The sequence below is a fragment of the Dromaius novaehollandiae genome, chromosome 3, assembly GCF_036370855.1.
Source record: "Dromaius novaehollandiae isolate bDroNov1 chromosome 3, bDroNov1.hap1, whole genome shotgun sequence".
Lineage (NCBI taxonomy): Eukaryota > Metazoa > Chordata > Aves > Casuariiformes > Dromaiidae > Dromaius > Dromaius novaehollandiae.
The window spans coordinates 5,188,350-5,203,195 of NC_088100.1; the positions used below are offsets into that span (position 1 = coordinate 5,188,350).

General features: G+C 38.4%; 1 long non-coding RNA gene across 2 annotated transcripts; it reads left to right on the top strand.

Annotated features, from left to right (window-relative positions):
- The first annotated feature begins 345 nt into the window (after positions 1-345).
- On the top strand, positions 346-13,484 carry LOC112979531 (uncharacterized). 2 transcript variants are annotated; one of them, XR_010388713.1, is made up of 4 exons: positions 346-463; positions 644-751; positions 1,125-1,149; positions 13,268-13,484. It is a non-coding gene; the product is annotated as an uncharacterized LOC112979531 (long non-coding RNA). The 2 variants fall into 2 exon arrangements; XR_003258197.2 differs by lacking the exons at positions 644-751; positions 1,125-1,149.
- The last annotated feature ends 1,362 nt before the right edge of the window (positions 13,485-14,846 follow it).

Genomic DNA, 14,846 nt, shown 5'->3' on the forward strand with positions numbered 1-14,846 from the left:
TTTCTTTCTTGCTATTACCCCGCGCTGACTAAAAAGAACACCCAGGTTCAATGAGTGACAAATCATTACCGACCGTACAGTGTAATTAAAAAGCACAGCCATTGATCAGCTATGAGCTAAACCTGAGACAAAAAAAAGTGAGAGACCCAGAATAGCTGGCAAAACTTCTCATTGAATCTGTCTGAAATGGAAGATGTTCTCCCTGGAGGCATGGAGCGTGGCCCATTGTGCATTTCCATTAGAGATACATACTGACTCAGAGCAGGCCATTGATGTTGGCCTATTTATGAAAGGCTGTTGAAAGAGGTTTCAGAGTTAATTGAAAAGAGCTGTTTCTGAAGTAAAGTAACTTCAAACAACACTGCTCTGAAATGTGTTTTAATGGACTGGAAATCAGTGAATTTTCCATATTGCCCAGGAAATAAAAATGGATGTCATGAACTGAAAGCTGCATTGCCATTTGGTGAGATTTCTGTTATTATTATTGCTGTTGTTGCCGTTATTATTATTCTTATTAATTATTTTAACTATAATTGCTCAATGGGTAGGTGACAAAAGCTCTCCACTCTTGAATGATTTAGAGCATTGTCCTGTAGAGTCTGTCAAAATTTTCATTACATGTCTTTATTTCACACATTTATAGTACAGGCTGCCTGCAGAAACTCTGTCAGACTCGTACCATTGTCAAATGAAAAGAAAAGCTCTGCGAGTGGTCAGGTAGAAATAGGTTCCAAGGCCCTCTTTTACCAAGGTATGTTGTGCTTAAAATATGTTTATTCTTAATGATAATTCCATTTTAAAATTAAAGCATATGCTTAAATTCAGGCATGTGTTTATTCGGGCATGTGTTTAGTCTCTGACCTGTGTTGAGGTCTTGCACATAAGTTTGTATTTAAGCTTATGCTTAAATAAAAGCCTTTACAGCAAAGCTTGCACCTGAGTTTCATAAATATAAATAGAAGCTGAGTGTATGCTTAAAAATCAGCATGTCATTAAATACCTTTCTCAGCTGAAAACAATATACTTTTTCTGAGTTTTAAAATTATTTTTTGAACCTTGGCTAGGTTCAATAAAAATAAGAATGGCTAAGCTGAATTTGTTTCTTCATTTCAATTCTTTTGCAGGAATTTAGAGTCAGCGGGAAGAAAGGTAACTCGTTGCCCTTCATTGAAGTGCTTTTAGACATCTATATTGTATTCAGGTAGAAAGGAACAAGATCAGATTTTGAGATCCTTCCTCAGGCTGATTAATACCTAACATCTTGAGAAAGCTCATAAACTCCAGTGAATTGCAGGGGAAAGGTGAGACTGAAGTAAACCCATCTCTCAGTATAATGCAAGCAATAGACAAACAACTTCTGACGTAGAGTTTCAATGATAATGAGTATTTTACACTCCCATTCTACTCTGAATGCTTTAAGTAATTCACATGCTCTGATGAAAATTTCTCATGTTCCATTAAAAGAGATGACCTCACAGACATTAATTAACTTAATCTTACAAAACTCATTTGAAGTAAGGAAGCAACTGTGCCCTTTTCTAAACAAAGAATGAAATACAAGGATAGTAAGGACTTCATAAAAACCCAGCCAAAATCAGCAGAAATACTTAAATCACAGCTTTGAACAGTGCTACCTTCATTCATCATTTTATCTTTTGATACTCCCAATTTTCTCAGAGCTTTGCCTCCCGAAGTCAGCACCGTATATAAAAAAGGCAACACTGATTTTTTTTCTCTTCTTTAACATTAGTTTTTAACCTTTAAGACTACTAGGGAACAAAAAAATGTAAATATGACCCTGAAACAAACACCCTACAGGCTCAAAAACCAGAATAAGGAAAAACTAGAAAATGACTTCAGTTTAAAATAAATAGAAATCTCATTTTTCAGGGCTGTCTTATGACATTTTGGCATCTGCACTGATTTTTGAACCTTTGTGGCTGATAATCATGGTTTAACATGTGCTTAACTTAATCTTTGAAGTTACTGTGGCTAGTCACATACCTAAATTAAGAATGTGCTACTTGTTCTCTGCCAGAAGTGAGCAAAAGCCTTCAAAAAAGAACAAAAAAGAAGACTATAGTTGGAATACATAATTCCTTATTTAAGTGTCTAAATAAACAGCCTGAATTTTCTGAGTCATTAAATATCCAGCAGAGAGATTTAATTTTTCTGACACTTCAACAACACCTATACCTGGAATAGGGAGAATTAGGCACTGAAACTGGTATCACCGATGGCTAGTATTTAGAGCATCTGGATACCTAATTCAGACAAAAGAGAAAGGAGATACTGGAGGAGAGAGGAAAAAATAGAAGGGGCAGCACACCTATCCCCAACACACATATCTTAGGATTATGGTTAAATACTTCTGAGAAAGTGGGATTCAGAGCCTGAGAGTTTCTCTTCATGTGCTGACAAATGTATTCATCCAGAAAAAGGGGGCATTTGGGGTCTCAGTCTATATCCAGACGCGGAGTTTGAACCCGCCCTTCCCACCTCCAAGAAGAACGCTCTAACCACCTGATGAAATGATGGCATTGCTTTTGGCCCTTCAGTCAAAGGCAAGCTGCTGAGCACCCAGGAGTGTTTGATCCCTGAATCCATAAGGTGAGGAATGAAAGAGAACTTAACATTTTAATGTTTGGGGCTGGAAGTGGGGTTAGGTTATTCCAAGCCTTGCTCCTGGAATATTTTGGTTTGGATTAATCTGGCCAACCATATAGTTCTACTTAGATCACCTGGAAGTTCTTTTTTCTCTCTTTTGACTATTAGGGGAGCTGAAGGTGGCAAGTTCAGACACAGAACATTTCAGCATAGACTCCCCAGATTTGATTCAGATGCCCACACATGGGCACATAGTGACAGTTTCGATGCCCCAGGTGTCCTGTCTGCTCTCCAGCTGCCATTCCAGACGGGCAGAGCTCTCCCATACCTCCCATGGTTTATTTGCAAGCCCCACATAGATGTGCTGGATATTGCATTTAAAATGGAGCTGAACACAAATGTGCTGGCAAGAGATTCCAGGTAAGGGGAAACCCACCCTTCATTTTACAGAAGACAATCTGTGGATAAAGTAAATGCTACCCCTACCTGAATACATATATATGTATACACACACACACACACACACACACACACACACACACACACATATATATACATGTATTTTAGAGAGAGGATACAAAATGTGTCCATCTATACAACAGGCCAAATTATCATTCAGAAGAGTCAGGCTCCCTTCTACTACAGTCACTTCTATATTTTTATATACCTTACAGTTCTAGAACAGGTGGAGGTCTCCCCTCTCCTGGTCTCAGGCCAATAAGTTGCTGCGTTGTGCATGCTGAGGATGCATGCCCAAAGCCTTATGGGTGAAAAAGGGGAAGAATCACATCTTTAATTTCTTGAGATGTGCTTAGGTATCACAAAATAGGCCACCATTATCCATTAGTTCAATTCAGAGCAATCCAAATGAGGTAGTCTGAACATGACTAATGATAGAACTTGTTAGACTTGGCTAGTTCTTGACCTCTAGGCAGGAAAGGGAAACCCCAGATGCTGTGTCCTAAGTCTTAGGCAGCTGAACAAAGACCCACATGCACAGTGGCAAGGCATTAGGCCTCAAAAAGCATTTTAAAATGAAATCTTGGATGTTTGGGAAATCTCATATTCCTAAGCAATATAGACAGGCTTTTCCTGAGTTGCTGTCATGCACTTTAGTTCTTTAGTGGTAATTTAGGCTTCTCCATGCTTCTCTGAATATCTGTTATTCAGCTTCTATAGACTTCTGCAGAAGATGATCCAGCCCCTCTGAAAAGTAGGTTCAGAAGGTTAAGTTTGTCATAGGTGTAACTCTACTCCAGTGAGATTATGTTAGCACAGAATTTTGTTTCTACAACTTTGATTCTTTTCTGAAAATTCTGAATGTTGATGAAATGTGATGCCTCGTCTATAAGCAAGAAGAAGGAAACACACCAACTAGAGCACACTTTCATGCTTTACAATCATATGGTAATATTTGCTATACTATTATGAAATAATCTTAATGAATAGGCTATTTGATTTATCTTAGAACAATAAATTATGACCATATCAGACACAATCAAGGTACAAGTACAGGACTCATTATCCTTGGGAAATTGCACTGGTCACACATTTGGTAAATATGAGGATGATGGAATGAGATCTTGGTAATGTAACCGTGTGACTTCCCAAAGAACAGTTCCAGGCATGGAAAATCTCAAGGTTAGAAATTTTGATTGCCAGCTTTATTTAGTTCTCGTCAAAGGTAACTTCAGGATTGTTCAGGAAGTAGATGGTAGCAATCTGAAATGAACTATGCTTTCTCAGAGTTTAACTTTGGGGGAAAAAAATCATACTGAATGTCACCTAGTCATTTAATTGAATCAGAAATTAATTCCCTAGGGTCAGCTGAGATCGAAACATAAACCTGACTATAATCAGCATAACAATGTTAGCTGAAATTATGCCTCTGAATGATAGCACCTAATAGAAGTGTAGGGCAAAGTTTCCCTAAAGAGATATTAGAAAAATGTGCTCCCTTTTCTGTAGCCTTTGATATTGGGCAAAATGTTGTTTGCATATTTCAAAGTGAACTGTAAGACCATCTGATTCTCATACAAGTACCTGTCTATAACCTTCAGATTTCATTACCCTTCTTGAGTAAACCAAAAATATCAACAAAACAGAGCAATTTTAAATATATGAAGATGGAATCAAGCCTGTATTGTTGTTCCTTAGTGGGGAAATGTATGATGCTATGCTGATTTTCAGAGATGGTGATCTCATTAAAAGGCAGAAGAGATAAATTTGATATCATGTATGATTGTGTGGCTTTTCCATTCACTGTTGGAACTTCTGGCCATGACCAGAAACAGAACACAAGACAGGGTACCCTAGCAGACTGCTGATGTCTCAGAGGGGAATTTTCTATTTTTGTAGAGATGATCTGAAAATAAAATCAACAGGGCAATAAACAGTAAGTTCTTAAGGTCAGCCAACTTGGAAAGATTATATGGAAGAGGATGTGGGTACCTCAGTAAGGACTTAAAATACTTTAGAATAGATTGCAGTAAGTGTCCTGGTCTGGATGTAAAACTAGCAGAATCACAGTAGATCTAAAATGGAGTGTTTTAAGTGTATTCTAAGTGTTGTGTGTGGAGAGGAGAGGGAAAAATTAAGAAAAATCTACAGACACCTTCATTAAAAAGTCAATAAGTCATCAAGAGATGATACTAGAGTCAATCAATTTTCTGTAAGTAATGCAAACACTATAGAAGAACAGATCAGACAAAATAATTTTTGAATGAATAATTATGAATGTACTGTTGAAAAACTTTCCAACAAAATGAAGTGCAAAAAAGTAGCACGTCATTGAGCTAAGATACTTAATTTAAAACATCTCAGATATCATGAGCTTTCATAAAATCCGGAGCAGAATTTTGAGGAAACTCTATTCTAGTTCTCATCTGACTATGCTGGGAATTCTGGGATCATGAGACCTGACAGATACACCTTGTGGGTCTACCGTAACTTGAGGATCCCCTCCTGTTGGACAGACATTTCTGACGTTTATCCTAATCCATTTATAAGAAACCGAATCAGGCTCTGGAGATCTAGTCAGCGGAATAATATTCAGTGGAGATCTACTGCAATTTAGTTATCCTGAAGTGGGCAACACGACTCAGTTGCCTAAACTTTGGTATTTAGTACAATTTAAGATGCCCTAGGGCATACACATCATCCACACAGCAATAGCTGATACGTCATTGGACCTGTGAGAGAGACATGCCTTTTTGATCTGTTTGGAGGACAGCAGCACATACCCCAGGTATCTCAGATGGCACTTGACACCCACCTTTAAGGGAATACAATTGAGCAATTGAATATTTGGTGAAGTGTCTTAACCTGCAAGTGGAATCACACCTTAGTTTCTTCTCCTGTTTAGTAGAAATAGCAAGGAAGGTATTGCTAAACAATGACTAATGCTCTGTAATAGTTTTGTTAAACCATTTAGATTTGCTTTTTGAGGTAACTGCACTCCAGGGGTCAGGAGAATTGTCATTCATAGTTCAATTACTGAATTTTATTTTCCCCATAAATTCCACTTACATGAATGTTCATGACATTTTGAAAAAATAATTTAAATTTTCCCATTTAATTTTAAACATTTTGAGAAAGGGAACTACAGAATCTGTCATGACATTCTAAAATTTAAGGTACAGTCTTCAAAGTGTAATGTAACAACTAGCAGCACTGCACTTCCATGAATTTGGTCTTCCAGACACAACCATATTATAGATAATAATAAATCTGAGTACAACAGCTAACAGAAAACACAGTTCATGTGACCTACTTTTTTTTTCTGCCCTTCAATTCTAAACAAAGATATTAAAATCCATTGTAAGTAAGATTAAGATACAGGTTATAGACATTTATTTAGTATCTGGAGATGTTACATTAGGACATAAATTCATGATTTTATTAAGATCATATCATACGATCCATCTGTTTTCTGAATCATAAAAGCTTATATGCAAAGCACAAATTTCTGTTGGTGGATTTCTGCTAAAGCCTTATGCACACATTGATCAGGTGGACATTTCTTTAGCATGTCTCTGCTAAAAGAACCAATGGCAAAAAGGTCACCACACCATGCAAGCAGATCTCTCTGCTTCTGAGGAACATCACAGAGTCTAGCTCAGACCTAGAGCTAGGCAAAGTCCTCCTGCTTTTGAGACACAAGGCTATCAGGAGTCTGGGTTGTGACCTTCCTCTGCCAGACATTTCCCCTTCTGAAGTATTTTAGATGCTTCACTTGAGATAAACTGTCCTCTGTTGGTGCCTATCTCTCCCTTTTGATAACAGAGGTGGATAAGGTGACTAGTTTAGACTAGACTCATAACTCTTTTGCAATACCCTGACCATGTATTTAAGTCAGGTATTTGGATCACTAATTCCAATCTATCAAATATTTTGTTGTGGTGAAATCTCATTAATTTTGCATATGTACAAAGGCATATTTTATTCTACAGTAGGTGACATGAGCAACCTGATCAGCCCTATTTTGAGCAGGCTGGACTAGAGACCTCCAGAGGTCTCTTCCAACCCACATTATTCTATAATTCTGTGTGATAAATGAGTTAGTTTAATGCTGAAAATAGCCCTTCTGGCTCTTTTTATTGCTTTCCCTCAGTATTCCATTGATTGAATATATCAAAATGGATCCTTAAATATGAATATCAGATAGATCTTCTAATCTGGCTTCAGAGACATGATCATTCACACCAGCAATCTGATTTTGAAAAACAATTGTCCATTTAGAAACCAGAAATGTTGTAAGATGAGAAATGTACCTGACTAAGGGAAGAGAATATTTTAAATACATACTACAGATTAATCCATGTGAATCACAGAAAAGATCTTCTGACATCGTTAGTAGATGATGGTAAGTTTTCATGGAATCTGTGGAAATTTTTCAATATTTTCAAGACAACTTTCATGAACACCAGAAGAGGTGAAATGTTTATACACCAGCTTCATAAATAATACCTGCTCTTCTTTGCACATGTATTCGTTTGTATAACAACCCACTGGACCACATTATATTAGACATATAGGAATACTAATGAGAATGTGTTTATTTCTAGGTAACTACAATTATCTTTCAATTGCTGAATTCCTGTGAAATTATCCATTTCTTCGTCCTCTAGCCTAAAAGGTTTAGCACAATTCCTTTCAGAACAACTGCCAAGTTTATCCATGCTTATGTTTCAGAGCAATAGGTAAGAAATATATCACTCCTTCTCCATTCACAAAGCCAGCTCATTTTCAAGTCAGAGTGAGAAAGTTAGCTAAATTAAAATGAGGACAGTATGTTAAATGTAGCCCTCCTCCACACAAGCCAAATTGTAGAAATATGCCCTTAATATTCTTTTCTTTTATCTGTGACATAGAGATTAAAACAAGACAGGAGTTCAGGCACAATTAAGTACAGCTAGATTTTTTTTTTTTTTCATTTTAAGACTGATAACTGTCTTTACAGAAAGCTTCCATGTATAACTAGGGAGAAAAGAGCAATTAAGGAGAGACAGAAGGTTCTCATCTAGTGTAAACTGACCTAATTCCACTTATCTTGCCAGAAATCACTTCTTTCTTCTTTATATAGTTTCATCTGTTTCTAGAACTAATGCAAAATCAAAGTATATTTAAGATGTTTGAGAGCTCAGGTAGATCTCACTTGCAGTTCAAAGCCAGAATTATTATGAAAAATCAAACTACCAAAATATTATGAAAAAAGGTCTGTATTTTCAATTAAGGTAAGATCCAAGTATAGTATAAATTTTCTGAGAAGGACAAAAAATGACTCACACAAAATTTCTAGGACTTTTTTTGTGAGAAAAGGTTTAATAAGAGCACTTAGAATGTACAACTCAGAATCCAGTTGCATAAGGAACTCAAGTTAAATTTGGATTTCTTGGCTTGAATACACTCAGTGACATGGTCAAACAGAAATGTGTAGTCCTTGACCTGCACGAGGAATGGGAAGTTCAAACGAAGATTAAGTCAAGTGTCTTTAAAGGTGCAACTCAAGCCTGATTAAACTTCCACATAACATAATATAATTCCAAACAGGAATTATATTATGACTGGGACACAAGCAACTGCCAAGTAACTTGTGGCTTTGTCACAGACCATCTGTATGGCCTTTAACAAGTCACCTCTTTGCCTCATCTTTTGTGGGGTGTCCCACAGCCAAGCTGAAACCCTGATTTTCAGTCCTTAGAGGACTTCAGAGTCCTCTCCTTCGACATTTTCAGTCCTAGAGAGCCTGTAAGCACTGTAAGCTGGGTTAGAAACAGAAGGTACTCTTCAAAGTGCAGGAAATCCCAAATTTCTGATTGTCCCACCTATCTCCAGTATTTCATAGGAATACAGAACTAGAAGGAAGGGTCAGGTCTTGCAGGCCCACATCAGACAGTCCCTTTTATCAATTTACCAAGCTGCATCATGAAAACTGGCAGGGTTTTTTTTTGTATTTTCTTCCCCCTCATACTTTTTCCCTTTGGGTGTTCCAGAATCTGCTTTCCACAAATAGTTAGGAACTTTGTCTCATTATTAGCCTTTTGAGAGTAGCTGATACCCATTTGTTCTTGGGCCAACATAGATAAATAGTTCATCCCAGTCTCTGCAGAGCAATTCACCTTACTGCTATATGTGATACTTGGGGCTTGATTCATTTTCCCAGCCTTCAATCACCCAGTGTCATCTGAGATGCCCTCAGGTATCTGAAATATTTACAGCGGGCTGGCAGATGGATTTATCAGAGATCCATGCTGGATTGAGCTGGAGGCAGTTTAGGATACTCTAAGGCATCTCAGAAGTACTAGCTCTTTATGTGCGAGTGACTGAATCAAGCACCTAGGGGCTCACCAGCTGAATTTCCATCTGGGATCCACTGACTTTATTGACTGGGAGGATTCACCTGCCTAAACTTTGCCATCTAATGCCATCTGAGGTGCTCTGAGGAATCTGGGATATCTGGCAGATATGATGCTCTCATATGAAAGATACATGCTCTTTTGGAGAGTCATGTAGGGCCAGGAAGCTGGACATTTTCAGCACTTAAAATGACACTGAATGTTTTGGCAACTAAATCTTGCCCTAGATCTCCACAGACCATTTTGGGAGCTTAAACACATAGTGCACATCTAGGCATCTGGATGTAGACAACTGGATGCTCAGTTACCTGTACATTAGACACCTATTCAGTGCATTTAAAATGTCCTAGTAAATCTTGTCTGGTCTCCACCTGACACTGAAAAAGGATGTGTATCTTGAAAGATACTTGGTACCTGTGCTTGGTCAGCTGAATCCGTCTACTAAATTTAAGTGTCTTAATTTCAAATTAAATCCCATTCCTTACATTTGTGCCCTCAATGTATTTAGATATAGCTGCTATATATTCACTTTGCTGCTTGTACATTCAGGCTGCAAACACTTCAGAACACAGACTGAAAGTAGGACTTGACTTAGAGTTTTATTTTAAACCTAAATGCCTAACTATTAGCTCTTCAACCACAGCCCCCTTCATAGTTACTGCAGAGAAACGGGCATCTCGAGAAGATTATTCTTTTCACTTTGAGATAGAATTTTCATATGTGTCATTGAATCACTGTCTGGAAATAACTTTCTCCAGTAACTAAAATGGGAAGTTTGGTCAATTTGCTCAGGTTCTTGGACCTCTAAAGATAGGTAAGAAGAGTATCAGTCTGTGTACTTGCACAAGTTTATGCAATGAAGCACCATGCTGGTTGAATCACCAGTGCCATTGGAATAACAAGGACTGTTATGTGACTCTTGCCACATCTACGGGGAATCATTATTTTATCTTTGGATACTCTGGAGAATGAGTTGGCTCTTGACAGAAAATGCATGAAAAGTGTGTTTTACAAAGCAGAAACTGAGCTGAATGTTCTGAATGCCTGCACACGGCCCAGCCTGCTGCCTCTGACGCAACAGGGCAGCCTGTTTCAAGCATGTGTTTGTTCGTTCTAAAAGAATTTGACAATCTTGAAGGACATTTTCAAGAACAAGAAGACCTTCATTACAAACCAAAATGCTAGTAGGCAGGGGATGTGTTTTCTGGAGGAGGTAACTGGCACCTTTGTTATATTTCCTGACAATCTGACCTTAAATTGAAAAGGACTTGAATTCATATGTAGGGAAAGCTATTGCAAAAAAAAGAAGAGTCAAACTTACATCTTGTTCAGAATAATAATAGCATCTAGACCCTATGGAAATTTTTTTGGCATTTCATCTGAAAACTTTTTACTGAAACAGCCAGTGCCTTCTCTCCATTTCACAAAAGTTGTATGGAAGCATGCGGAAAGGGGAGATAAGGGAACACGAGATGTCCAAGGATACACAGTAAATAAGTGGTAGAGCCAGGATTAGAAATGGAGTCGGAAGCTGGAGCTGAATGAACATGATACCAAACCTGCTGAGAAGGAGAATCTGATATATATGAACAGTTGCTGCAGCTTTATTTCAGGCATGAGTTTAAACTAACACATGGGCAGTTACTTTGGCACAAGCTGGGCTTATTGAGGATGACAGGTTTGTCTACAAAGGGAAGCTCCAGCAAAATAAAGTGGAGAAGGAGTTCACAGTGAAGCAGGAGCTCCTCTCTAACTCCCTCTGGTTATGTCTATGATGAGACATGAAGGGATGACAGATGACATCTCAAGAGATGATAGATGCATAAGACATCTTTGAGAACCTCACGCTCCTAGTCCACTCTTTTGAGGATGACAAGACTGCAGTGTTGGGTCCAGCACTGCAATTCCATTACTGAATTATTTTTCATTTCTTGCTGTACAGCAAACTAATCACCACTGCTATTCCTTCAGACTAATGTCCCATGTACACCTCAGAAAACTGAATCATAATAATCCATGTGTCAAGTGAAATAACAGAGTTCACATGTAAGCACTTTCATTAGAGTTTATCAGTTTTGATAAGTTCATTTATCGAAAGCAGCAGACATTTCTGTGTAGCCAGTGCCAGAGACCCTAAGGGGTCAGGTTTTTCAGGTGTACCCAGTAACTTACAGGCGTTCCAAATTCATGATCTTTTCAGGACTGCTTGATTTGAACGAGACCCCCAACCAGATCAGCAAAAAGTCCAAGACTAGCACAGACATATTTAATTTCTTTAGTCCGTATTTAAGCTACTGGAGCTTGCTGGTCTCTTCAGATCAGCTGTGGGTTTCTCTGTTTAGTCCCTGCAAAAAGGTGAAGCCATTCTTTAGACTCCTATGGTTACTGCTGGGCTTGTTCAACAGCAATACTTCCATTTTTCTTCTGCTTGATGATCATGTTTTTCCTCCTTGCTGTCCAGTGGCATGGCATGTGTATAACTCACAAAATGATCTGTTACAGCGCAATTTTTTTGAATTTCACTGACAATAAAATCATTCCAGTTTCTAATTCACCTCTGCACTTTTCCAGGGTTGGACCTTCAAACAGAGCAGCTGCCTATCACATACCAATCTTTCATATTTTCCTTAGTGTAACCAATTTCAACCTCTGCTGTGCTGTTTGTAGTAGCAATAGTCACTTTTTGTCATTTTCTATAAAGTGCAAATGCTACAGGCCCTTTAGACACTGTCTGCTCTACCCACATGGTGAACCCACCTTTAAAAATGTTCCTCATAAATCTTTCCTGTCACCTCTGTTTTGCTAACATTAAATTGGAAAGAGGGGGAAGGGGAGGAAAAGAATCCTCTAACAAGCTATTCTGGGTTTTGCTTTATAACAATTCTTTCTTTTCTTTTTTTTTTTTACAGATTTTACTTTATTTTATTTTTTAACCATAAGCTATCTTTTTTACATTGAAAACCCAAGTTATTATTTCCTGGAGGTTTACACTGGAAACCTCAGATTGTCAGTTCATTTAATGTCACTTTACTTTATGCTTCATGCCAGTTTTAAGGCTCAGCAAGAATTGACAATGCAATCCTTTCACAGCCTCAGCTGACTGCTTTTTCTCTGACAGCAAGATTTCAAATCAGGGATTTAATAAACTAGTAGCTCTTCCAGTTAGTAGCAAAATGTTCTTTCAATTCCACCACTTAAAGAACATCAAACAGGCCTCAGCTATACAGTATAGATTACAGCTAAACCAGAAATACCGCTTATTAGCATGCACAGGATCACCAGGAGTTCAGTGTAAGAGAAGGAAAAGATGAAGAAATATAATTTTGCTTAAAGTAGATGTGCACATGAGCGTGCATGCATGTGTGTTTAAATGGATGTGCACACACAGAGACAGAAAAAGAAAGCACAAGATATTGGAGCTGATGCATACAGTGATTAAATTACTCATTGGTGAAAGTGTTAAGTAGGTGAAAGGCAGCCTCGTGAAATGTGCATGCGGAGTTAGCTGGGAAAAGGTGTTACACTCGCTCAGATGGGCGGCATAATCTCCAGACTTCTCAGTGCTGAGGTTAACACTAAATTCCACCGAGCTGCAAGCCTTTACGCCACTTCCCATTCACTGACTGACCTATCTGCTGTCCTAGCTCTCCACATCACACTTCTGAATTTGGCCCAGTACTCACACACCCGGAGGGGAGGAAATGAAAAAGGAAAAAAAAAAAAGCTCCACCTGTGAAACCTAAAGGGACCTTTTGAAAATACTATGAACAACATCTTGAATGTGTGCTTTTCTCTCCCTGCAGGGCCATGTGGTTACAGCACCTCTAAGAAACATGGTGAAGAAGGAGGACAAGTGATGGAGAAGAGTACAGATTCTTCTTGCTAATCTGCAGCCATACCTCTGAGCTTCACATGGGAAGTCACCATTTATAACACCACAGTAGTGAGATGCACATTTCCACCTGTTTCGATTGGATTGAGTTGGTATCCAAGGCTATGCTATAAAATATGCAATAATGAGGGCGTCTGAAGAAGGTCTTTTCCTAGGGTTTGTTTGTCTCATCTGTTTGTACCCTTGTTTCAGGAACTATGCTGTAGTCGGGGCATTTTTAAATTCCTGATAATTCCTTTATTCACAGATAAAATGCACTGCCACTAAAAAGTCCTGGAAGACAGAGTATCAGAGATGTGCTTCAGGTCTTTCTTCCCTGAGTCCTTATTAGCGCTAGTGTAAAAACTAGACTCTTTGACTCCCGCACTAAAGTACTTTTCTCCTTTCTCTGTTCCCAGTCACCTAGTCTGATTCAAAGTACTGTGGTGTGAACTCCTCTCAGCGAGATATTTTTACTCCAGATACTATTATCTCTCCTTTTCTCCTCCACCTTACAACTTATCCAAGCTCTGTGCAACCACCATTGCTCAGGAGAAACATAATTCTTGGAGGCAAACAACTTAGTTGATGTTACTTAACTGAACCTAGAGGCTTGTCCACGTAACGATACTAGCCAAAATTAATCTGAATTATCTTTTTAAAGTGGATTAATTAAAATACTTTAAACTACTATGTGGACACCTTTGTTCAAAATTAAAGACATTTAATTCAATTTAGCTGAATTAACTTTCAAAGTAAATTAAGCCAAATTGAATTACGGCCATTCCAGTCCATGCAGAGGATTAAATTCATACATTGAGGGCCTTAGTCACAATAACTGAGCAAGCAGCTGTAATGAGCTGTTGCCACCTCCCAGCTGTTTGTTACCACCTGGTTACCAGAGGATACCAGGCCCTTTGTCAGAATCAGTAGGACAGAAGTTATGACTGTACTTATCTATCAAAGTTCATAGTCAGGTGCCTTCTGCTGAGACCTGTCTTCATTAGCAGCTTATCTAATCTACCAGACTGCAAACTGAAGTGGCTGAGACAGCCAGACACATGTTCTGTCAGCTCTGCTAGAATGGCAATTACAACTGGCAGAGGAGAGGGATGGACAGCCAGAGGTGGTGACATCTTATATCCTCCCTGCTACGCTTCCCAGAACTAGTTCCTAAGAGCCCCCGATCATCCCAGACTAACTCTTCAGACAGTTACGTAGGAACTCATAGTACATTTTCCTCATGTAAGAAAACTCTGAAAGGAAGGGGCGGAAATGTTTTATCCTTTGTTTTCAACACTTTACTTCTCTTTAGGGATGTTTCCTTATATGTTCCACGCAACAGCTATCCTAATCAAATCAGTGCCCATTAAAACCAGAGAAAATGCAAGCACAACAAACAGAAACAGATACATTAACCAGTGTGGCTCACATAGTATATAATAAAAACTCTACAGTCTTTTGGACTTAATAAGAATGACACTTATCTACCTTACTGCTCAGAGAATTCC